Source organism: Lissotriton vulgaris, chromosome 2_1 (assembly GCF_964263255.1).
Source record: "Lissotriton vulgaris chromosome 2_1, aLisVul1.2, whole genome shotgun sequence".
Lineage (NCBI taxonomy): Eukaryota > Metazoa > Chordata > Amphibia > Caudata > Salamandridae > Lissotriton > Lissotriton vulgaris.
In genome coordinates, this window is record NC_141687.1 from 134,565,337 (window position 1) to 134,592,237 (window position 26,901).

Sequence of the window (26,901 nt, forward strand, 5' to 3'; positions counted from 1 at the left end):
CAGTAAGTTAATGTGTGCTTGGCTGGACACTACATATATTTACATATTTTTCCTGCATTAGGTTACCATAGAAACTCTACTCTAAAGCTCTGCGGGTGCGTGCATCTTGTTAGCCAGAGCTGAAGAACAGAGATGACATCTCAGATCCCTCCTGAGATGAAGCCCTAGCTGCCATAGCTGTCTAGCCAGAGACATGCAGTTCACAAGATCGAATCCCGACCGGGCTGTTTCAGGCTTTCATTCTTCCACGTCTGATACAATGAATATAAGAGAGATTGTTAATAATTGCACTAGTCATTAGAGTGCCTAGTCACAACTGTGTTTGTATAGTTTGCTATGTTAATAATCACTATTATCATAGACTGTCTCTCAGGTTTAAAGATATCCTATTTTTCATCACCACATATCACAGAAAAACTATGCAGGCATCATGCTTTCCTAAGTGCACACTCACGGAATAATGTATGGTCCATACTATATGTTAATATTTATTTACTGTAGAAAATATTTGAAATGTATTTTTTATTTTTAAATTTTTCTATTAAATTCGTAATGTACATAAATCATCCAATTTATCTCACTGCCCTATTATATATTGCAAAGTGTCGATGAGAGGTGTCTCATCACTTCACATGGAAAGTAAACACTATGCTGTGTTGAAAAATTGATCATGCTCACTTGGATCCCTCCACTGAAAGCACTTCTTTGTTCAGACCCTTAATGTTCACTACCTTGACCCAGGATTGCTGCCAGGTTGAGTCAACTAACTTAACATGCTACTGCACCGTTTCTTCATGTAATTATACGCCGAGGAAAATGTCTTTGCTGGCATTAGTTAAAAATTAGTAAAAGGTGGCTGGTTAAGATAAGCTATTGCAATTCCCTTCGTGGAGCCCTGCAGACTTCCCCTTCACCTCGGTGCTTTGGAGTAGGCTGACACAGATTGGCACGCGCCTGTGATCTTTCCCCGAGAAATAATTAGTTTCCCTTTAGCAGAATGGCAAATTGATCAGGCAGGGATCACCCCGAGACCTGCCTTGGAGCTGGACTCCTGGAGATATCGAGCTGAGCGAGAGGTCTCTGGGCGAGTTTTCCCGCTTCAGCACGCCGTCTCCCAGCAGCAGGAGGGACGCCATCTTGAGAACCACAGGCCCCGCTACCTCCTGTAAGTTCATTATCACCTCTCCAAAGCATGACGGTGGTGTGAAATGGGTTAGACGCACGGATGATTCTGTTAATGGCCAAAGGAAAGAAAAAAGTCGCACATCATTAGGAATGGAGTAAACGATACCGAGGCGCGGAGCAGAAATGATTTGATTAGCAATTTCCCGTTTTGAAAAGACCTGGAAGTGAACCAAATGACTAAAGAGAAGGTGTGATGGGGTTCTTAATTGCTCTAACTGCACAGGGAGACTCGATGATTTGTGACATATAATACAGCGCAGTGCGCGAACACTAATAACTGTTAATTAACTGCGGCAATGATATACTCTCAAAATGCACATACACGTTGCCATAATTTAGAGGTTAGAAAATGCACTGTTAGAAGACAAAGGCACAGGAGGAGAAAATGAGAGGCATCTTTTACATCTGAGTGCTCCGTTCATATCCAACCTGGGGCAAAATGACAGCCATGCCGCGAGGAGGATAGCCTGACTCTGCGTTGAAGTTCTCCTGAATGGATAGGATCCCATGAGAGCCAGTTATTAATTCTGAAAGGCTATTGTTGCTGAAGACCATCTGGCATGGCTGTGAGGACTACAAAAGCGACCGCTCCTGACTACAGATTCACAATAAACTTGGGGCTGCTTCATGGTGCGTACGCAGCATTGCGTCTTCATCTTGACGAGGCTCTGCTTTCTAAACATCCTTTTAAGTAATGCAATGAAGGTGAGATTGTAACTCAATGAAATAGGAAATACTATTTGCATCAAAAAAGGTACAGTATATACATTACAAACCTAGGCACACTAGAGAAAACAAATCACTCCATGAGGTACTAGGCCAATAGTCTCTTGATTATCACAGGATGCATTCAGTTCCTCCACCAGCTGGCCTTAGACACAGGACAACTAGTGGCAAATATGAAAATAATGTTAGTCAAGTAGACACATGGGAGCTCCAATAAATTAATGAAAACTACAAACATAATTTACAGTGGTTGTTGATAAAGTTTGTGGGATTGGGCATTATTGAGGGCAGTTCCAAACAGGTGGGAACACCCACCACACCACTTACATCCCACACACGCCCCAATTACCTCAACAACCGCCTCACATTCTACACACCCACCCGCCAGCTCCGATCCGCCAGCCTCGCCCTCATCACCGTCCCACGGATTCGCAGAACCACCACCGGTGGAAGATCTTTCCCTGGCGGCCAAGACATAGAACTCCCTCCCCACCCACCTACGGCTGACCCAGGACCATCTCTCCTACAGGAAGCAACTCAAGACCTGGCTCTTCGAGCAGTAGCAGCCCCCCCCCCCCTCTCCTCCCAGCGCCTTGAGACATTAGCGGGTGAGTAGCACGCTCTATAAATGTGTTTGATTGATTGATTGATTGACAAGCCGTAAATGTGTTCTTACTTGTTCTAAAACTAATGTATTCTTTCTCACTATTAAGTCTGATATGAACATATGTTACCCATGGTATTAATAATCATATTGCTGTACTCTAATGTGTATTATAACTCTATTAAAGGGCTGTGTAATCACACTCTGATTAACAAAATGAAAACAAATCACTTTTGGTCATTACTCAACTGGTCCTTGAACACTTGATGTATCCTTGCCACAACCTGAGTCATCAAATTATGAATTTACAGAAACATTATGAAATTATGGTATTCTAACCTCCACAGTTGGCCTACATAATACACGCATAAATGCGGAAAGACCTATGTACAGTTATAGTTACTTTCATGATGTACAAAATGGTACTTATTGAGGTTAGTTTCCTAATTGCAACTTGATTCGATACATATCTGACAGAAAAGTATGTTCAGGCCTGCAGGTACCTTAGTGTTGAGTTTTAGTATGTATCTGCTCTCCAATTGGCGTAGTAACCGCTCCCGGTTACATCCATACCTGGATGGTCAAGATTGGTGCCTAGGGTGGAAACTTGAGGCATGCAGGGTGGAATTGCCTGCAGTGATTATCCTATGCAATTTGGATTGCAGTGTCCCATTGGAGACTTACAGGGTGACATGTAGGAACTCTATCGTATCCTTGCTAATGTTGGCATTGAACTCCAAATTGAGATCCTTTATATTAATCTCATTGACAAAAGACTGTGCACTTTCAATGCTTCCTTTCCAGATGTCGTCAATGTATCTGAGTCAGGAGATAATGTGGTGATGTGAGGAACCAGAGAGACCAGCCACGAGAACCCGCTCCTCCCACCAACCTTCATGCAAGCATGCGTAGCTGGGAGAGAAGCAGTCTCCCGTGGCCACCCCCCTGCGTTGCTGGTACAGAGTTTTGCTGAACATGAAGAAGTAATGATACAAGCACTATTCAATAAGGAAAAGAACAAACTTATTATTTATGAAACAGTAGTTGGGTCTTTTGTCAAGGAAGTAATTGCAAGCCTCTAGACCATCTTTGTGGCAGATGCTGGTGTAGAGTGAGGTGATGTCAAGAGACATCAGGATGTAGTCATCACATAATGCCATACATTTTTGACAGGAAGTCACTGGTGTCCTTCAAATAAGTTGGTAGACTAGTTACCAAATCCTGTAAGAAAAAGCCAACATATTTGGATATGTTCTCACATATGTGTTTTCTCGCCGAGATGATAGGGCGGCCTGGAATCGGAGTAGAGTTCTTATGCACCTTGGGAAGAAAGTATAGGATTGGCAGTACTGGATAATCCATGATCAAAAATGCTTGTTCATCTCTTCTAACATATATATATATATATATATATATATATATATATATATATATATATATATATATATATATATATATATATATATATATATATATATATATATATATATATGTGTAAATATATATATATGTATATATATTACTGCTCCTTGTTACGCCAAGTCATGCACTCAGGCACGGGTGCGTGTTGCGAGGGGCGTGCCTCGCTATTATCACGGCTACTTTTCTTTTCGTCTTTAAAAAAAAGAAAACAGCACTCACGGGAGTAGGATCAGCGTTTTTATTTTCGACCCTCTGAGCACCAGACACGTTTCGGCTCCTGCCTTTGTCAGTACCACTGACAAAGGCAGGAGCCGAAACGCGTCTGGTGCTCAGAGGGTCGAAAATAAAAACGCTGATCCTACTCCAGTGAGTGCTGTTTTCTTTGTTTAAAGACGAAAAGAAAAGTAGCAGTGATATGTATATATATATATATATATATAATTAATTAATTTATATATATACATATATATATATATATATATATATATATATATATATATATATATATATATATATATATATATATATATATATATATATATATATATATATATATATATATATATATATATATATATCCAACAAAGTTTGCCAGTCCCCCAGCCGTCTTGCCAGCGGCGGGCTCGAGCGAGGAGGCGACCCTCTAATATTTCAAAACAGCAACTTTACCATCCGAAAGAAGTCAGATCGAGCCCAGATTCGTTAGCGTGAAGTTTTTATTCAACACACAGGATGCCAAAAACACCAGACGCGTTTCGGTGCAGCCGCACCTTGGTCACGTCAGTCTCTTTCCTATATAGAGCAGTGTGTATATGGCCCTCATCTATGAACACCCTCGGATCCAAATATTCCGCTGCCATGGACTAATTGAACCTGAGAAGTGCAGATTGTACTCGTTGTTGTTCAATACCTCGATATACTTTTCCGCCGTATTCACTGAATAGGTCGTCTATATACCTATGCCAACACACAACTTCACCCCTGTTCTGTCCCACTGTACAGCTCCTGAGCACCCGCTCCTCTCACCAGCCAATGAACAAGTTCGCTTAGCTGGGGGCAAAGCAGGTGCCCATCGCCGTTCCAGACCTCTGTCTGTACAATTGCTCTTCGAACAGAAAGATGTTATTCTTGAGGCAGAATTCTGTAAATTCCAGAATCATTGTATGGTGTTTTGCAAAAAGCATTTGTCGTTGGTCCAGAAAATGTCGGACCGCCTCCAGGCTATGTCCATGTTCTATACATGTATACAGGCTGGTGATGTCCAGCACCATACAAGGTAATCAGAGTCCCATACCATGTCCTGGATCTTATTCAGGAAGCCCTTGGTGTCTTGTACATAGGATCGTAAGGAAACCACGAAAGGAAACAAAATGTTATCCACAAATCTGGACATGTTTTCTGTGAGACTGTTTATTGAGGAAACAATTGGACAGCCCGGAGGAAATGTGCTGTTTTTATGGAATTTGGGAAAATGGTAAAAAGTGGGAGTCATCGGATGTTACCACGCAGAAAAAGATGTTCATCCCTGCCCTGCATCGATTCGTCGTACCATTTAAGGATCAGGCCAGCATAATCCTTGATGCTTTGTTGATATACTTCGTTGTTACACATAGTGTAGTACTTCTCATCCGATAGCTGTCTCATTGCTTCATTCTTATAGTATTCCCTTCTAAGAAGAACCACATTCCCTCCTTTGTCCGAGGGTTTCACTACAAGGGTGTTATCACCCATCAAATTCTGTAGTGCAGTCTTCTGTGGGTCTGTGATGTTCCTATTGCTCGGGTGTATGGCCTTTCTATACCTCAGCAGATCATTATTCATCGCCTCTGTGAAAACATCCACAGCATCCCACGGTGTTTGTGGGACAAAAACAGAGACTGGTTTGAAATTGCTTTCATCCCTTTCTTGTTCCACTCCTAGCAATTCTGCCCGTTGGACCATGCCCAGGGCACCACAGTTAGATTCTTGTTCTGTTCTTAAGTCCTCAAGGGCCTCTACAACCGGTATGTCTCTGCTACTAAGCATATCCGTAGCTGTTGCTCTCAAGCCTTTCTTCGTTAGATCTTTAATATGTGGGCGTAACTTGAAATATTGTGGAGTTTCAATTTTCTTGTGAATCGGAAGTGATCGATGCGTGTCTGGGTATACTCTAGATTACTATTGGGGCAGAATGTAAGCCCTAGGCTCAAAACTTCAATTTCTGTATCCGTCAATGTCAATGTCCTTTCCGTGAGATTGACCACAGTTAGATTGGTCACCCCCACTTTTCCCGCTTCAGTTGCTTCTTCTTGTTGCGGCTGGCCCAACCTGTGGCTCTTGCTCTTCCTCTGCCTCCTCTTGCCGCCCCCTGCCCTCCTGGTCCTCCTGGTCCTCCTGTTGTTACTTCGGGGGGTTTGTTCTTTCCCCCACGCAGCCATGATTTTCTGATTATCTTGAACTCCTCGTGAAAAGGGGTTGCCCCATCCTTACCCCCTTGATTACCCCTGGAGTCTTGTTGGTCATCACTGGATTCATTTTCAGTAACCTCCGATTCCGAGGTTGCTGCATCCAGATCTGATGTAGCTTGTGTGCTTTTCGTGGAGCATCAAACTTCTTAGCATATGTTAATACGCAGCCCTGTAGATAGTCATTCTCGTCGCGGTCATATTTCTCTTGCTTTCTAAATCTTATCTTTTGCTAATATTTGATAAGACGCGCTTTCATAAGCTCCTTGAGTTGTAATACTTTCTCTGAGTCTGGCTCCTTATCAAGCTCTTCTTCAGCCAATTTGACCTCCGCTAATGCCTTCTCCCTATCACTCCAGGCATACTTCACGAGTATCTTAAGAGTTCTTCACAGTACATGGCCGTATGCTCTGCCCAATCCGTAAGTAATTGTGGGTTAGGATGTTCATATGATGGCACAGTATGAACTCTAAAGCCTCTTGGTACCCTATGCTCTTCAATGTAGCTTATTAAGCTTGTCGCCTCCCACCACTTCCGGACTTCACGTTCGTGAAGTCTTTCCAATTTGGACATGCTGTCCTTTAGTTTGCTGCTTTGAGGTTCTGCCGATTTTGATGTAACCTCGGACGGCTTTTCTCGCCGTTTAAACATATCTTGGGCCGCTGTGCGGCGCTCCGTGTCTGAAAACATGTCAAGAGTCAAATACCAGCAAGTGCTAGTCTAGCTGCGGTCCCCGCTATGTGGATACTGATACCCCTCCAAGACGCCCTGCCGCAATTCCGCTGTTAATTTCGTGAATACAAAAATGGGCTCACCGGAGGACGTCCTCATCAGTAAGCTTCCCGGAATCACCAGGTACACTCAACCTCTTCGGTCCTCAGGCTTCGGCTTCAATCCACGCCCAAAACAGCAGCGGCGGTGTGCGATGCAATTCAGAAACCGCTCGTTCTCCAAGTTGCTTTCTCACGCACTCACGGGCGGGAGCTGTCAGCGGCTCGTGGAACGCCGCAAAACATACTGCTCATCAATTCTGCTTTCGCAAAAATCACAGCACTCCAGAGGGATAAATCAGATCCACAGGTTTATTTCAGTCAGGGACCACACAAACGCGTTTCGGCGTTCTACCTTCGTCAGTGTCATTGACACTATACTATTGATTTGTTAATAAAGTTTCTTAACATTCATGGACATAAACAGAGGACTCAACCCTCCAAAACAACATAGGCACCATCTTGGAATATATATTATTTCATTGCATTGCCTACATGTTGTCATCTTTCACCCTTCAAATAGGTTACTGTTTGTAATGAGAGGGTATACAATGTTATGATTTTGAAATTGTCACTTATATATATATATATATCCAAAATAAGATTTCAGATTCCACAATTCCACCGAAAGCATCCAGGCACTCACGAACAGGTTTTATCAAAAAGCTTATTTATTAAGCATTCTCATCAACGCGTTTCGGGAGTCACGCTCCCTTGCTCATCTTCTTTAAGTAAGTTCATGTGTCTATTTCCCAATGGATTTTCATTAAATCACAGCGTTTGCTCAGACTATATCACACGGTGCGTGACCGTGGGGAGAGGCACCACCGTCAGCTGAAGGATACTCCAACCGACAGCTGAGAGGAGACTGCAGTCGGGATAGAACTTGACATCGCAGCGTCGCTCTCAATGTGCTGATGAAACCTTCCTACTTTTGCATTCTCGTGGCTCACTAAGAGTAACAAACTTTAATGAAAATCCATTGGGAAATAGACACATGAACTTACTTAAAGAAGATGATTTTTCCAGTATGCTAAACTCCATCCCCCAGAATGCACGAAGGGAAGTGGATGCAAACACGCCCATCGCCGGAAGGATGGTTTATAATAAAAAGCTTTTCACTGCGCATGCTGGCCTCATGTGTGATTTCTCAGCCCATGAAGAAGGGGCCTTGAGCCCTGAAACGCGTTGGCAGACCTAATCAAAACACGGAGCAAAAACGGAGGGCTGCACTTTTGAATTGCTGGAGGGCAGAGAGTGGATGAGTGCTCTTCCAAGCTTCACAGCGTTTGCTCAGAATATATATATATATATATATATATATATATATATATATATATATATATATATATATATATATATATATATATATATATATATATATATATATTCCACAGAAGTTGCCTGTTGTAAAGAAGGAAGCCGCACCAGAAGATTCGTATTCAGCCACATTTATTCAAGGAGGCAAATAGCGTAGGGGAACACAGCATGCAGCAAATTCCACGTCCTGCCTGACGCGTTTCGTGCGCTCAGCACTTCCTCAAAGGCACTGGACTCCACAGGAACTGATACGGCGACTTTCTGGTAACACTGTAACATCCTGCCCAGGTGGGCGTGGCCACCCCACGGCCTGATGGTACTTGTAGTACTATCTTTCACAAGTGTGCTCTTCATGACAAATCCCCTTTATTGTTCACATAAAACCACAGTGGGTTGGGCAGCAGTGCTCACATCAGCGCTATTTCAATTGTTCTCCAAGAACCGGCACCTTCCTCCAAATGCAAAGAAGTAGTTGGCTTCTCTGCTGGAGGGCTGAGAACAGCCCCAGGGCTTCAATCGCGGCTCAGGCAAGCCGCCAAACATTCCACAGAAGTTGCCTGTTGTAAAGAAGGAAGCCGCACCAGAAGATTCGTATTCAGCCACATTTATTCAAGGAGGCAAATAGCGTAGGGGAACACAGCATGCAGCAAATTCCACGTCCTGCCTGATGCGTTTTGTGCGCTCAGCACTTCCTCAAAGGCACTGGACTCCACAGGAACTGACACGGCGACTTTCTGGTACCACTGTAACATCCGGCCCAGGTAGGCGTGGCCACCCCACGGCCTTATGGTACTTGTAGTACTATCTTTCACAAGTGTGCTCTTCGTGACAAATCCACTTTATTGCTCACATAAAACCACAGTGGGTTGTGCAGCAGTGCTATGCTTGATTATCTCTGTTTTATGGTATACGTCGACAGTTTCAATGCATCAATTCTTTCAGATTTATTACACTGTTGCTGATAACTTGTTCATTAATCAGATTAATAAGATTGAAATTGGGGGCAAAGTGTTTACATGGTTCACCTCCTCCCTTACAGGAAGAACTCAGCAAATTACACTGAAATATTTTACTTCTCAGATTTGCAAGATCTCATCAGGAGCTTCCCACGCTTCACTTTCTTATCTTTTTCCTTATCTGAGCCGGTTGGCTGAACTCATACACTCTTTTACTCTCAATCTATATAACTAAACAAACAAAACTCATTTTATCTTCAGATTGACTGAGCAATTGAGGAATGGTCCTGCACTACAATAATGCTAATTAGGAGTTAGTATCTTGGTGAATATACATATACTCAAACTTAAACTGGACAGACAGAAGTTTTGAATACTGACTGGAATAATTCTATGGTTTATGGAAAGCCAACTATGATCCTTGGCCTAATCCAATGAATTTATTTCAAATTCTTGATATAAAAAAAATAGATGCTATTCTTCAAGTTAAGTCTCAGGTTTTTGCAGTTATTTCCCCCACTACTTTTGATCCTCACCAAGAAAGGAAGATGACTGGGTAAGGCCACTCTTCTTGGCTCACATACTGATTCTGGTCACAGTTACATCTTGCCATCAAAAAGTCTCTTGCTGACTATATGCAAGCATTTCACATAGTGACCAATGCTACCAGCCTTTTTCCTCAGCTTTTATTCTAAAATCCCTTATTACTAGCTTCCTATTCAAGAATACTTTACTTTTAAGCTGCTTGGTCTTTTTCACAGATTTGTTTACAGCAGGGCTGCTCAGTTTCTGGCCAAAGACCTTGTCAAATTCCATTCAGTTTGATCCTTCAAACAAACACCAAAATCTTGCTCTTCTAATATTTTGTAGAGTTCACTTATTTTTGGTCGTTACCATCCAACTTTAAATTGATCAATATCCACCTTTTTAGAAAAGCACTTTAAACTTTGCTTTGCTCACAGTCATCAGCATGCAAATTTCACAGCCATTATTCTTTGGGTCCGTTACAGCAGCAAGAGTCACTTTGGTGTTAGAGTGTTCTATTAAACTCTTTATAACATAATTCACCAAAACATGGTGCATGCCAGTCCCTGGGCCAGGCAAAGATCATGGTGCATGGCTATATCTGATCAAGGGCAATAAACATATATTTAGCCGTGTTTATTATGGAGGTATTAATCCCATATTAAGTTGGCAATCTATAGTGAAAGTCGCTTAGCAATTTATCCTGTTATTCGTGCTCCGAAAGGTGGGCACTTACCACAGATTTAAGTAATTTTGGCATTTGAGTATGTCATCTGACAAGCACTTTAATGTTCACATTAGGTTACTTCAGAAGCAGAAATATAAGGATATGCTTCAGTGGTTGTGGGACTTCAGTAGGCTGAAGAGAGACGTTAGCAAATCTTGTGTTGATAGGGATGAAAGTTGATTAACTTGAGTGTGATGACCTTAGGGTTACAGACTTCAAGGAGTTGGAATGTAGACTTTATGGATTTTATATTCTTACCTCTTTTGGTTCCTTGGATGGTAGCAAATTCAACAAGTCTGCATAAGAAGCCTTGCCAGGAAAAAGCTGCCAGCTCTATAGAGGTGGACACAGATATGTTGTCTCTGCGAATATCTGTAATGTCTCAGAATGAAACTGTAGTAGGAGATCGGAGTGAGGTTGGGGATAGAAAGGATTAGGTTTTCTTCTAGGCCATGATTTATTAGCTTTATTTTCAGTTTTCATGTATGGTTTGGATGTATGTTTTTGTTTGATTGGAGAAATAGGCTCCTGCACCCCATTGGTGAATATGACATGAAATGCGATCACAGGGTAGTTTGATTTCTTCACTTCCTTTCTAAAAGCCAATCATGCTGTTTCAAGATTGGTAATTCATCCAAATGTTAATATGGGCCTTCACAGGTGTGGCGCTAGGTTTATTAGGAAGGGCACTTTGTCAATTGTAGTGTCCATGTTCTTTTCAATCAAAAAGTTAAAATTTCAATAGGGTTGTGCCTGATGGTGCGATATATTCTGATAAGGATTTTATAAAGATGTCAGCAATATAACGTTTGAGCTGTCTGGATCATGAAGAACAAGTTGTGGTGGTGTGGAGTATCCTCTTGGCGTAGTGTTATTTCGCAAAAAGTTAAAGATTGTATGACCCAACCCTGGTGTTTGTGAGATTAGGCCTTACACTGAGACGAGCACTCAGAAAGTGGAATATTAATCTGTGAAACAAAGACCCTACCCTACCAAATACACACACCCACATCAGGTCTCAATACAAGTCTCACTTTAACGCTGCTAGACCACTGGTAACTAAGGCACAAGTGTCAGGTAATTTCCCATAGACAATTCTAAAGTTATGAGAACAACAAAATAAAATTCTGAAGCTACTTTAAAAAACACATGTAATAAGCAAAAGGACACCAACATGATTATACCTAGATAAGGGGGAGACATGTTTTATTAAATCTTTAAAGCAAAAAGCTTCTAGAAAAAGTGAAGTGCCGATGTAAGATCAAAGTGTGAAGTTCACTGGGTCCTAGGTTAGATTTCAGGATTACAACTGAGGAGTAGAGGTACACAATTTTGAGGCACAATATATTAAGGTTGATTACATGGGTGAAGCGGTGTGGCGCAGCGGCCAGGGTACCGGACGCGGCCCATGGGTTCACGGTTCGATCCCTAGTGCCGGCGGCAGGTTAGCCCAGCACCATGTGACTCTGAGCAATAGCTTGCTTAATCTTCCTGATGGCCGCTTTACAAATGCTGGTATTTCATATTTCATTTCGTTATATGACTTTGGAGAACAAGAGTCTGGAAGTCATCTAAGTTGATCTTAGATAATGAAGGAACATTGTTACACTGAACAAAATAATAATAAAACCATAATGTTTTGAGAAGGGACATTGTCAAGAGTCCTCAACCTATTTTGATATATCGTATATACTATACACCAGCAGAAATGAAAAGATTTAACATTTCAAGCCACTGTCCAAAATGTCAACAAAATAGGGAATATAATTTTCATGTCCCAGGTGGCTTTCTCATGACATGGATGTGTGTAAATATTCTACTATATTTGCACCATTAAAAAAGAGTTTGATATTTTCAAGGATAAAAATTACCTCCTTTTTTATATGATATACGTTTATGCAAAGTATAAAATAATTGTTGACTGTGGCAACTTGTTATCTTACCGGAGGCACATACACGAGTAGAGAAAGAGAGCAGATATGCAGATTTGGTGGTATTCAGAGTCATGGAGATCCAGGAACATCTTCAGTTACAGTCGGGTTCTGTGAATAAGCAGCCACTATGCTGAAATCTAACATCTAGGTGTGACCAGGTCTTTTCTTCTATTCCTCATATCAATTCTCTGTTGACACATATAGTGCAGTTCAAGCGCATTGATAAGGCCTCAGGAAGCCCACTCTTACTACACACTAAGGAGCAGACTGGACTTCATCTGCTCCAACGCAACCACCCTCCCATGTCGCCATCCAAGAAGTATTGACAGGTTTGATACATATCCAACATCTTTGACCCCCCACAACTCAGACTTAATGGACGAGTGAAGGCTCCTCAAAAAATCATTCAAGAACTTCTCAATAGACTGCATTTTTCATTGGCTCCAACAGTCCACACCTTGTCTGCCGGCATTACCTAAAAGACCTTCTCCATCATTAAGAAAATATTTCACAGGAAGATCACTCCTTGCAGTGCATTCTGCTGCAAAAGAAGTACATTCTGCAATACAATACAAAACAAAACAATGCAAGAACCTTGGGCCCGATTCACAAAACTAACTTAAGACAAAATCCTAAACTTACTACTTTTGATATTCACAGAAGTTAGGATTTTGTCTTAAGACAGACTTAAGACAGACTTCAGACAGACTTAAGTTAGTATTCTGTCTTAAGTCTGTCTTAAGTCGGTTTTAAGACAAAATCCTAACTTCTGTGAATACCAAAAGTAGTAAGTTTAGGATTTTGTCTTAAGTTAGTTCTGTGAATCAGCCCCATTGTAATGTTGGGAACAGAGTGCTGCAAAATGGAAAAAAACAGACTGCGAGCTGCCTTCTTCTATACCTGAAATATTGCCACAAGATAACATTCCAGATCTGACACGCATCCCACTGCTTCTATTCCACAAGCAAAGATATTTCTCCTTACATAGCATTACACTATCGTAATATATCACCAATGACCAACACTCTTCATTTCTAAAGCCTAGGAAACCGCATTTCAGTGTGTAACCCATGTTTTGTTATTGTCATCTATCTTTTAATCCTTCAATTTTTTTTATATCGACCATTAATTTGTAGCTATGTTTGTGCTCTATAAATCAAAAACGTACAAACTCTGCCTAAACAACGTATTTATTTCCCTTTGTTCGCTTGTATTTTTTCATTGAGCCTTGCAAGACGTGCAAGCTCTGAACCAAGGTTGACAAGATTTCCTGGCTTTGCCTGGCTCTCCAGGCAGCCCCTCACACCACTTCCACCTTGATATTGATTCTATGCCACCAAATTCCTCTTAAAAACTCTTAGTTCCTACAAGCGTATTCTCGTTATCCACACCCTCACAATAGTGGAACAGTGTTCTTTTAACACTTCACAATTACTTTGCCTTAGCATATAGGGTTAGATATGGGGGTTGTAGTTTTGGTACTGTTAAAAGTAAGAGTGGGGTCAACAGTTTGAGTTAGGTATAAAGGTTGATGTTGTCATCAATTATAAAGCAATTTATTACACTGCTATTTAGCATTTAGCAATAGGATTAGGGTCAAAGTTAGTTGTACTGATTTATGATAGGATTTTCATAATTTACATTGTAATAAATAATGTATGTTGTAATTTAACATTTAGAATTAAGGTTGTGTTGAGTGTTAAGTTTGGAGAAAGAGTGTGGTTTAGTTTCGGGAGGATGGTTTAGGGCCAAGGCTTGGGAAGAGGGATTTGAACTAGAGCAAGTGTCAAATGCTGAGATTATGGGTATTGATATGTGTATGGGCCAGTGCATGTTATTAATGACATTACCATGAAGTATATAGTTATTTAACGTTTGGGGTTGGGGTTTGGGTTGGTGTTATGATGATGGGTTGGCTTAGGGGTAGTGTTGAGAATAGGGCTACTGCAAAGGGTATGGTTTTGGGATTGGCTTTGAGATTATGGATTAGGGGTTTGGGTAGGTGTATGAGAGGTAATGATGGAAAGGCATTGCCAATGTAATGGAATCAGTATTGTGAAGAACTCAATATTCAGAATGTAGTAACGATGTTGTGTTATGATGATGTGTAGGTGATAATGAATAATGCATTGATTGTAGATGTAGTGACATATAATCGATTTAACTGTTTTTCCTCTTTTCTGATATCACTATGGGACTGATTACATATAGGTGCTATTTATCACAGCTGATAAATGATACAATAGGGTAGGTTATTTATCGGGTGTGATAAATAACACCTATTATGGTATTGTATTGTAATTGCAATTATATAGCGCTTACTACCCCTGACGAGGCATCAAAGCCTGTCGCCATTACTGTTCAATCTTTATCTGAGACCTCTGCTCCAGTCTTTAAAGAATTGAAAGGTTACCGTTTTTAATTACGCAGACGACCTTCAGTTGATCTTCCCCTTAGACGGGCCTAACGCTGCTGTGGAATTTCAAACCACCTTGCTACATATCCAACATTGGATGGACAGCAACCAACTTAAGCTCAATCCGGGTAAGACGGAATTGGTGCTGCCTGGGAGGAGTGAGGATTTTTGGGGTCCTCACTTTTGGCCCAGTGAACTGGGTCACCCTCCTGTTCCATCCTTGTCGGTAAAAAGCCTAGGGGTAATAATCAATGCAGACCTCTCGCTAAAAGGACAGGTGGGCGCAGTGGTCTCTTCCAGTCTTTATCAGCTCTGTAAAATTAGGAAGATTGCTCATCTGTTGACTCACTCGGCTTTGATCCAGGTGGTGATAGCACTGGTCCTCTCTTGCCTGGATTTTGCAAACTCCCTCTATGTTGGTTTGCCCCAGTATCTAATGAAACGGTTGCAAATGGTGCAAAACCAGGCAGCCAGATTAATATATAAACAGCCAAAATGGCATTCTGCCAGGTCCTTGTTGCTCAAGCTCCACTGGCTTCCCGTGGAGCAACGTGCGGCATTCAAGACCGGGTGCCTCGCTTTTAAGACACTGCAAGGCAACAGCCCAAATTCATCAAGGCCATGATAAATAAACACGTATCTCGTCGCGATTTACGCTCATCTTATCTGCATCTTCTCTCCGTCCCGACTATAAAGCTCAAACGGGTCAGAGGCTGCAGATGTTCCTACCTGGCACCCACCTTTTGGAACTCTCTCCCTTTAACAACGAGAAGCTGCGACAACCTTTTGGGCTTTCGTAAGGAACTTAAGACTTGGCTGTTTGGACTTGCCTACTAGTAGGGCCTGATGTGATAACTCTAGCAGAAGCAGCGCCATGAAACCCTTGGGTGACTGTGCGCTTTATAAATAAATGTTAAGATAAGATAAGAAAGCGCTTTTTCGGCGGGTAGCACGCTACTCCGGGACTCATAGAGGATTAGTGTTAAATTAGTATAGTGAAACATTCTAGTACATTTTAAGTGGTGGATAGGTTAGTCAGTTATTTGGATTTGGAATCATAGCAAAAGGATAGAGGAGAGAAAAAAAGGTTTGTATTTATATAGCGCTTGTTACCCCTGATGGGGTGTTGAAACACGCTATTCATCCAATAGTTATCGAATGCGTTAAATATGCACAGGCTGGAATACACTGACAAGTTTGTAACCAGCTCCTGTGTGTTTTTTTATATTCCCACCATGCTCTGGTTAAGTCACTTTATAAATACAATAAATACATATATAACTAACATATATCTAGAGAAGGGTAACATATTCGAGGGCCCAAGTAGCACGAAAACAAAACCCTACAGTGACTCATGAATATCCTCTGATGTAAAATCTTGCCTGCCCCTGTGAACCTCAGATCCTAAAGCGCAGACTCCATCAGCCACACAGGTCATGTGAAAAGTGCATCCCCCCCTTGCCCACCCCACGCTGAGGAGAAGCTGACAGTAATGGCGGCTCTGCGTAGGCAGTAGCCTGTCAAAACATGCACCGCCTGTGTATCCGCATCCCACCAAGGAAGGCATAAAAGAAAGCAACCGAGATTGTAAGTGTGCACAAGGAATTATGACGTTGACACATATTATGTGCTTAATCTTTTGTGGCAACTTTTTTACATTTGTGAGAGTTATGGATTTTAAAAGTCAGAGCTGAGATTGCTTAATGAGCGTTTGCCACCCTGGAAGTGCGAGCCGGGGCTGATGTGTTTTAGTCAGCCGTTCGCTTTATTGCCTCTCTTCTGTACTAAAAGTGACAAGTTGAACACATTATAGAGAGCTCAGATGTGTTATGCAGATGAAGCCTGCAGCAGTATCTGCCAGCTCTGTATTATTTATGATGTCTATATAACACAATGGACTGAGATTTAAGCCATTGTGATGCAGTTTGTTTTCCAGGGTGCTAAAGTACAGCACATTTTACAGAGAATTGCATCTCTGTTACATATTAATCAAATCCATCTTACATGCAGCGTGTGCACTGTAAACTAAAGGGAAAGAAAGATTAAAGCATTTGGCTTTTCCTCAGCTGTCAAGGGCTGGCAATAAAATAATAATAAGGGCTTCTAAATAATGTGTGTCTGACAGCCCTCTGCTCAGTAGCAGTCTTTTTATGGAGGTTAACTACAGAATAAGCTCGAGTGAATGATTGGGTACAGGGAAGTGTGTGTATGTGTGTGTGGAAACTGCTGCATAATTTTAGCAGTCTTCATTTATTCAAAAACGAAAGCTTGACTTAGTAATTTTACAACAGTAAAAATATATTGTTGAGTTGAAGAAGTTTGCTACCCAAGACCAGCAAATTCAGTAAAGGCCACACACCGAAGAAAATTAAACAACAGACTTAAAAGCCATGTATTGCCTAGCTATGGTACTGTTATTGAGCAATTATCAAAGAGTAGTTTCCTGCATGCAATATTTAAGTTTGCAAAAAAAAACCAGTGCATTTTCTTTTTTTGTCCCGTTCTTTGAAACCAGCCAATGGCATGTGGTTGGCTACGTTTAAAGTATATGTGTTAGTAATAATAAATGTCAGGGGACAGATTTATAAGCCCCTTGCGCCGCTTTTGCGTCACTTTTCCCATGTTAAAAGTGACGCAAAAGTGGTACAAGGGGCTTGTAAATCTGCCCCCAGGTTTTTTAATAATGCATCCTACTGCACATCTGATTTTTCTTAGCATTTTATGTAACAGATCTAGGGGCAGATATTTAACAAAGGCACAAAACGATGTGCAGCCCCTAAAGAGTCTGCACTGCACTGCGTGACAGGGAAAGAGCAAGAGAGCGTCATATCTACGGAGATATGGCTCTCTCCTCCCCTTTCCCTAGCGCCGGGACAGATTCCAGCTGCCATGCGCCATGCACACACCTTAGCGCAATAACGCTAGGGTGCCAGAGTCTAGCATAGATTTTGCCCAGGAAGGCTTTCCCTCCTCTACAAAATTCCATGCCTCGACAAGTTATAACTCTGTTCGAATTTTGTAAGTGTGATGGAAAGTGCAGCAGGCATGCAAAGTCTGGAAAAACGGAGAACGCAAAAATTTCACCTGTTACGCTTCTCCTTCGAAGTGGCATGAACTTCTCTCACTATACCCTGTCAACAATTGTTTGTAGATAGGGTTTTGCGTCAAAGGACATGTGTGGTAGCATGGGAATACTTATGTACCACCCATGTGATGCCCCCTTGTTGGTAACGCAAAGCAGTGCTTTGTGCTACTTTGCGTTACTTACAGGGAACTTTCCAAGTTTTCATAAATTACATTGGTAAAAAACATGTTGCGCTGGTTAACGTCACTTTTGTGGCGCTAACCCAGTGCAAAATGTTTATAAATGTACCCCTAAGTATCTAATTAAAGGTATTAAATGTATCACCATTCAAAATGTTGGTTAGATTAGAGGTAAATGTCTTCTTGAAAAAACAAGATGCCACCAGTTACTAGGACGATTGTCTTATATGATGATTTAAAAAAGGAACCCAGAAACATGCTACTTCAGTGCCAGTTAACCGTAAAAGACTAATTTCTCTTTGCTGTGGTTTTCAGAACGGGTTCTGCACTTGGCATTGTTCTACTCTCACAGTATGTTATTCGTCCTATATAGTTAATTCATTTTATTCTACAGGTTTATGTTATTATTGTTATTATTAAATACTATTTTCTAGTATGGAAAAAGTTGCTGCTAACATGAAAAATTATAGTAATTTTTGAGAATTAAATCTAGTCGTTATTAACAAATTCACCCGTTGTGAACTCCGCATCAAACCCAACTCGCAAATACGTAGTTAGGAAAGCTCTGAAACCTAGTCCCGTGGTCACTGATTGATAGGCAACAGGTGGGGTGGCACGTAGCTGGCAAACAAACGCATGAACAGGAAACATTAGATCAATACCACAAATAGGCGCAGCGACACAACAATTGCCAAGGAAGATTGGCCCCAATAAAAAACACATGGCCGTAGAGGTATGCACACTCCTAAAGCACCATGAAGTCAGATGCTACATGAGTTAAGAACCTATAGCCAATCAGGACACATTACATGCAGTGATCACATGCTCCCCATGCCAGACATCTGGACACCTTACCCACTGGCCACATTGTATCCATGCAAGGTTGAGGCCCACCTGTACTTTCCATTAAACAAACTCCAAAGTCGGCAAATCACATTCCTCTCCATACATGGATCACCAGAAATTCTTTATTACCTATGATGAACTGTATAAAATGAGGCCACAGACCGATTATAAATTGAGACAGTTCTCAGACCCTGCACCTGTAACTGTTCTCCCGGCCGATCTGTTTAATTAGACAAAATATTCCTATTTGGCCAAACACTTCTCGTCTCTTGTTTTTTCACTTGGTATTTCATGTTCAAGCAACAACATATTTATTATATTCTCTACTGCTTAGTTGCAAAGGAAAGTGCTCTACCACTGTGTCTTGCCTGCACACATTTTTTTAATTAGAGTTGGCTAGATGAAATATGAATGAATGCACTATATAGCGCCAATGTTGGTACATCAAATATCAGAGAGCTAAATTGTGAAGGCAATAATACTCCAGCAGTACATGAGGCCAAAAGCATTGATCTGATTGCATACATTTGATCATTATTTGATCTTTCTACAAGGTAATTGGGGCCTCAGTAACACAATATAGCACCATGACTAAAGTTTTTAAAGTGAATATTATGTTAAATATGTTAAATATATTTTTAACAGCTTTGTTTAATGTACTGAGGAGCCTAGGTATACCCCCAAAAAGGAAGATATTTTAATATAATTGGACTGTGTTGTGTATATAGTATAACAGAGGGTCTTGTGGTACAGAGCAGTGATAGAGCACTATTGTTAGGTGATAAAGGAGTTTTCTAGTGCCTCATCCCTTATGGGTACTGTCAGACTACTGAATACTGCCTCAGTAATGTGCCTGTTATATGAGCGACATCACACACACATGTTGGATGCACCAAGAGCGATTCCCTAGACTCTTCCAATGACTATCCAAGGACTGAAATGGTTGGTGGGGCTTTGACAGTGTCTGGTGACAGCTATTACCGCCTCAGGATCCTACCTAAATCAATTTATCCTGAGGTGAAAAAGGTGAAATGATGGAGAAGGATTTACAAAGTTTTTGAAAACATGGCCCTTTGATAATAATGAACTCTTTTGCTATCTACTTTCACCCAGATGGATTACTGCTCCATCTACCTCTTGGATTTTGGGATTTTAGCACCTTGAAGCTGTGTTTGAGCATAAGCTGCCCTTTATAAATCACATTTCAAATGTAACATTTTTCCATTGAGTTATTTTCAGGTACTATATCACTTTGGAGTACATATTGTGATAGTCAAATTCAATTGATCTATGGGTGTTTTGTTTGCAGAACAGTAGATGTCCTTTAAATGCTTTTTTTTATATAAAGCCTGTTTTTTCAGGGTATTATTCATTCACCTGTACTCTGCGGAACTGTGTTGTGACTACACACACCATAACTTCACTTTAAGAGAATATGTATTTATGGTTCAGCCATGTTGTTTGACTTGCCTATACCTTTTTAATAGATTTGCATCTGTTTTGATAACTGCTTTGTCTAGTAAGCTAATGTGAATTTTCATCACAAGAGTGCAGGGTAAAAAAAGTAATATGTGTTTTCCCATTTGAACTTCCAAAGAAAATTATTTTGCTTGCTCCTCACTCTTTCGCCTACAGCCAAAAGTACTGCATCGATTTCCGCCAATCTCGATACGAAAGTAGAAATTTACTCAGAAAGCATGATTTGTTGTTTTTTTTATATGCGTTCATCAGATTTGAGAAATAAGCATTTTAAAACGTTTTAGAGCAGGCTTTAAAGGGTTAATCTTTGTGTGATTCGCAAAATCTTCATAAATCGCGATGTTTAAATAAAAGAAAGTGATAGGACATGGGAACTTTTTCAATGTTAAAACATTTTGGATCAATGACTCGCACTGTGGTACAGTAGAGGAGAGAAGAGCAGGGTATGCTGAGGTCCTGCAATCACAGAAGGAAGAGACTGACCTGAGGCACGAGATTTTTGGAACCTATTGCACAGTAAGTGTAAAAAGGTTATGTACTCAGGAGAAACAGACTGGACAGCAATCTCTTCACTTATGGACGAACACCTCTTTAAGTTTCATAAGAGGTTATTTGCTAGCCTAAATAAGTAATTTCAATTCAGAAAATTAAAAATATGCAAAAAAGTTGAAATTATCTGTTTTAAAAAGCAACAAAACAAATCTATAGACCCTGTGGGTTTCTGCCCGCACTCCGCATTAGTGCATAGCTTGGCTGGAAGCCAGGCCCTGAGGACATTACCCGTGTGCGTAGGTTAGGGCCATGCAAGTCAGGGATTATCAGACATAGACTGTGCCGCACAGGACCTGGCAGAAGGGCACACCTTCGGTCAACCAGCAACTGGGTTGATACCCATGGAGAATTGGTGCAGGACTGGAGGTCAATCATTGTGGACATCCTTTGCTGCATGGTTAGTAAAGTGCTTGGAGGAGGGGTATTTATGCAGACATTGGATGGGCTATCACTTTCCCTCCTGGTTATGATTAATTTACTAATGTTTTTGAAAATAAAAGGGAAAAAATATGTTATCTCCACAAACGTTATGATTGCATGATCAATTTGAAGCAAGGTGCACAATTTACTTTTAGTCGAATATATGCATTTATTGAATCAACGATAGATTAGCTTAGTATCTACCTGAATATTTCACTGACAGATTTTTTAGGCCCTCATACTCTGCTGCTACTTCCCCATTATTTATTGTTACCAAGAAAGTTGGTGGAGGGAGCTGAAAACATATGTAGACTGCAGAGCCCTCAATAAAAGGAAAATAGAAGGGAAGAATATAATGTTTGACATTAACATCTAGATAAGAAATGCTGGGATTTTCATGAACATTAAAGCAACTTACAATTTAGTCAGGGTCCGGGAAGGTGATGACTAGAAAAAGATATTCCATAGGTTTCTATTGTTCGAATACTAGATCACTCCTTTAGGACTATACAATGTTCCTGTAGCAGTTCAGTATTTTATTGATGAGGTATTGATTTGAATTTTTTATGTGTGGTTTGTGATGGTTGAGAAAGCATTCGGTTTTAGCTAAAATTGATGAATACCTTTTTGAGTACATCATTACACCTGTCATATTCTATAATAATAATAATAATATTCTAGTAATAGAACTCTAATGAGCAACTGATAACTATCACTTCCTAGTGACATCTTTAATTGACGTCTTATGTCAGACCCAGGAGAGCACACCAAGTCCAAAGACAAGGAACCTGCTCAAAATAAGAAATCTCAATTTCAGAAAAAGAAGGTAGCCAGTATTAGAGTAATCAACCATGCCGAGAATACTGAGGACACAGTTGAAAAACGGGGAGTGGGCATTGACAATGTTGGACAGTGCAGCAGAAATCAGTATAGCGCGCAAGAACTTGATGAGTCATCTGGAGACAGTGGACACGAATGAATACATTCAGGTTGAAACTGCCGACGCCAGACTTAGCGAGCCCCATAAAATATACGAAATAACATTGCGTATGGAGGGTGATAAGACTAGGAAAATTAAGGGTCTATTTTGGGATAAGCTCTCAAAAGGCTATGATATTCTGTTAGCTGAAAAAGATTGGCCCCCGGAGTTTGTCAGGGAGTGCCCTCGTGGTGAAGAAGTGATTATGCCTGCCTTCTCGAATCACATTCCGATTCATAAAAAATACACATATGCAAGGAAATGGGCAGTAGCCCAGGCACCTGCATTGTATAAAAATCATGTAGGATGGGATGAGGACTCTCCTCCTCACAAAATCCAACTAAAAAGTGAACCAACTGCCCAACGGCAGTATCCCATAAAGCAAGAAGCTAAAAAACAGGTCAGGGAGATCTTAGATCAACTTGAGTACCAGGGGGTGATTGAAACATGCACCTCTCAAATGAACAATCCTTTGTTTCCTGTCTCCAAGCCAGACAATTCATATCGTCTAGTTTTGGACTACAGATACCTTAATACATGTTGCAAAACTTTTGCAGTACAAAACTCGCATAGTGCAGCCCTAATGAATAACATAGTTAGGAAAAAATATAAAACGACATTGGACATTTCTAATGGTTTCTTTTGTCAAAACATTGCACCAGAAAGCAGATATTTGACCGCTTTCTCCGCATTTGGGTCGCAGAAAAAATTCTGTCGACTCCCACAGGGGTTCAAGAACAGCCCAGGACTATTCTCAGCTAGGGTAACAGAGTTACTACAAATCTATGATGATGAAGCATTATCTTACGTAGATGATATTTATCTCACAGACGACGACTTGGATACTCACTTGAAAAGGGTGAACACCATTATACTTGGGTTCGCAGCAGAGGGTTACAAATTCAACTTTAAAAAGTCCCGAATTGCCCATCTGACAGTACTGTTTTTAGGGTACGAATTATCAAGTGAAGGGAAAAGCCTAGCGGACAACTTCTTAGAGAAGTGCGCTGTACTCCAAGCTCCAAAAACGCTGAAGAATTTACAATCAATACTAGGTTTTCTGAATTTCGGAAGAACTTACATTCTAAATTACGCAGAGAGGGTTAAACCTCTCTACGAACTAATTAAACCTGATTTAAAACAAATCAATTGGACTCAAAAACACACTGAAATTTTGAGATCACTGCAAACAGACATGTTAGCAAAAACAAAATTAGACACACGTGACAACACACGTGATCTTGTAATCCGAGTCATCCCAGGAAGATGCGGATTCACGTACCTAACCTCTAATGAGGGAGAAAAGGTACCTATTTCAATTAAATCTCACTTGTACACACAAGCAGAAAAAACATTCAGTCACACAGAAAGAACTGTGAACGCAGTGCAGATCGCATTAGCAAATGAACGAGAACTAGCACACGGCAAACGGATTAATATCCTTACAGCGGAATCCGCCTTCGAGGCGCTATTCAGCCCAGTAAACCTGCCTACAGTGTCACTGGAACCGAAATGGATACAGTGCATAGATTCTCTAGGAGCGGGAGACGTGAAATACTATTTCGCCCCGCAATACGAAGAACTGAATGATTTAGAATATGAAGAAGAATATCCTCTGCCAATCGAAATCCTGCCTCTCCCACAATACGCATGTATAATCTATACAGATAGCTTTGTACAGCATTTTAATGTAGAGAGTAAATCCTACAATGCAGCATGTGCGATTATTAAAGGTCGTTGGCTGTACGGTAAATTCAGACCGAAAGTAACAAAAACTGAATCAGTAAAGTACTGTTCGGTTCAGAGAACTGAAATCAGATCTTTAAAGATGGCGCTCGAAAATGCAGAACGCGAATTCCCCACACTTATAGTGTGCGATTCTCATTTTTGCGTCAATTCTTACAACAATAAACTGCAGAGTTGGATCGAAAACGACTACAAAGATGACACAGGTGCCACAATAAAGCATAAAAAGCTCTGGAACGAGGTAGCTCTTTTACACAAAGAACTACAAAAGACTCACGTGATTCACGCACAGAGTCTTCGACGTGATGGCGTTCACGTTGCAGGGAATTCATTGGCTAATACAGCCACCGCGGAAGCAACTAACCCGGCTTCCGTAGCCACAAAAAAGCGTACAGATAAGTATATAGACGGGGAAACCATGCTAGCAGTAAAAACGACCGTAAAAGGCGACTGTGCAGCACTACCCATGAACTATCCACTCAATTATGCATACATAATCGATGCAAACTCCGTTCCTTTTGCTCGAATCCCTGGAGTGGGGGATAGAGTAATTCCAAACAGGAGCAGGAGGGGCTTCCTCTTATTGGAAGCACACATGGGGTTGGGACTGAGACACCAAACAATCAAAGCCTCTCTGAAAGAATTGCAATCAGAGTACTGGTGGCCAGGAATGAGTATAGATATTCAATGTTTTGCTCAAAATTGTGAAGACTGCAACAGAGATCGCAGTAATGAACAGGCCAGGGTAGTTTCAGGATCCCTTCTAGACAGCATAAGGCGGTCTATCTGCGCAATCAAAGAAGAGAAGCGCGTCCCAGTGTACAACGTTTAAGACGAAATACACTTAGAAAATGAGTCCTCCAGCACTCGGCTGACGCCTAGAACAGTTATAAAAAGATTAGCGAGTCCATATCGGCACATACGCAATTACCACGTTCCATTCTGACCAGGGTCCTGCTTTCAGCTCTCGAGCCTATAGGGAGGCCATGGCCAGCATGGGAATTGGGTTGCGGTATTCTTGTCCGTCGCATCCCGAAGGGAATAGTGTGGTAGAAAGAAAAAACCGGGACATAAAGCAATCTATAACAGCGAAGGTATTAGGTTCAGGCGCTGGGTGGGTCAAACATTTAATAAGTGTCCAGACTAGTCTTAACAACATGCCAAGAAATTCTCTAAAAGGTTTCAGCCCATACGAACTATTGTTCGGAATTAGAATGAACGTTCAGGACCTCGATAGTCAGATGTCAGTGGTACAAAAAGAAACAAAGCAGTTTGAAGTAAAAGACCGTTTGGCTGTTTTACAGGAACTGAATGAAACAAGAAAATCATTAAGCAACATAAAGTTAAAGCAACAGCCAAATACCACTGACGAGGCACCACCCGCAACAGCCCCAGCAAGGCCTGTCTGGATTCCAAAGATTGGGGATCTAGTCAGAGAAAAGATCGCGGTTAATAAGGAATTTGGGCCTTCTTACAGAAAAGCAGTACCTGTCTTGGCAGTCACCGGAACAAGATCAGTTGTGCTACCGCCCCTTGCTGGTAAAAAGGAGAACAGAATCGTGTCCATCGATCTGGTAAAACCACAAGCATGTGGCCTATAATCAACAGTAGGCCCAGTGGACTCCCAAGAAACAACAGAATACCCAAACTTGCAACAATCCAAGAGGTTCAAACTGAAAGACTAATCACATTCGATCAGCCTGCAGTGCACAATGAAGGACTATGCAATACAGCCATGGAACTCGTGCCTCTTGAAACACAAATTGAAACAGTTCGTCAAGAAACAACACCAGTCTACAATGATGTGGCATCAGAAAGTGCTACCGAAAGACAGATTGAAAGAATTGACAGAACTGCCTCTGGTTATTTCATCAACTTCGACAACTTCTCTGAAGATTTAAACGACCCCGAAGTGATGCCAGAAACAAAAAAGTATTCTAAAGAAAATACAACAGGACTCCTTCAACAAATCAAAGAACTATATCTGGATTCACCGTTGATTGAGCATTGGATTATCTCAGGGGTATTCATACTCCTACTATGCCTAATTTTAGTTTTAATTTTAGGGAAGTTCATTACAATTGAATGGACGCAGCAAGTCAGAACATCAACCTAGTCCTGAAACCACACAGATCATCCCACGTGAAGAAAAGAGAACTGTCAACAGTAAATGTCACAGCAATTCCAATACCTGGTGGGGTAGTATGGGAAAAAACAGACTATGAGATCTATGGTCCGGTCGAAATCCTGAAGTATCCTCATCAACTAAAGGTTTCCTTAAGTGACTTTGTGACACCAAGTACATTCTCTGATGATTGGGACTTTAACAGTATTAATGACATGATGTCTGATTTAGTAATGTCAGCTAGATTCACAGATCATGATTATTTACAAGGTTCATCTAGTTATGAGCAGTTATTCTGTTACACCCACTATGGGGATCATTACTTGCATAAATCTGCACAGCCTAGAAATGTTTTTATGTATAATCAATGGGAACATTGTTCTACACCACCTAAAAGCAGTTCTAAAGCATTTTTTGAGAAATTCAGATATTTTTCAGGGTTTAACACCAGTGATGCAGAA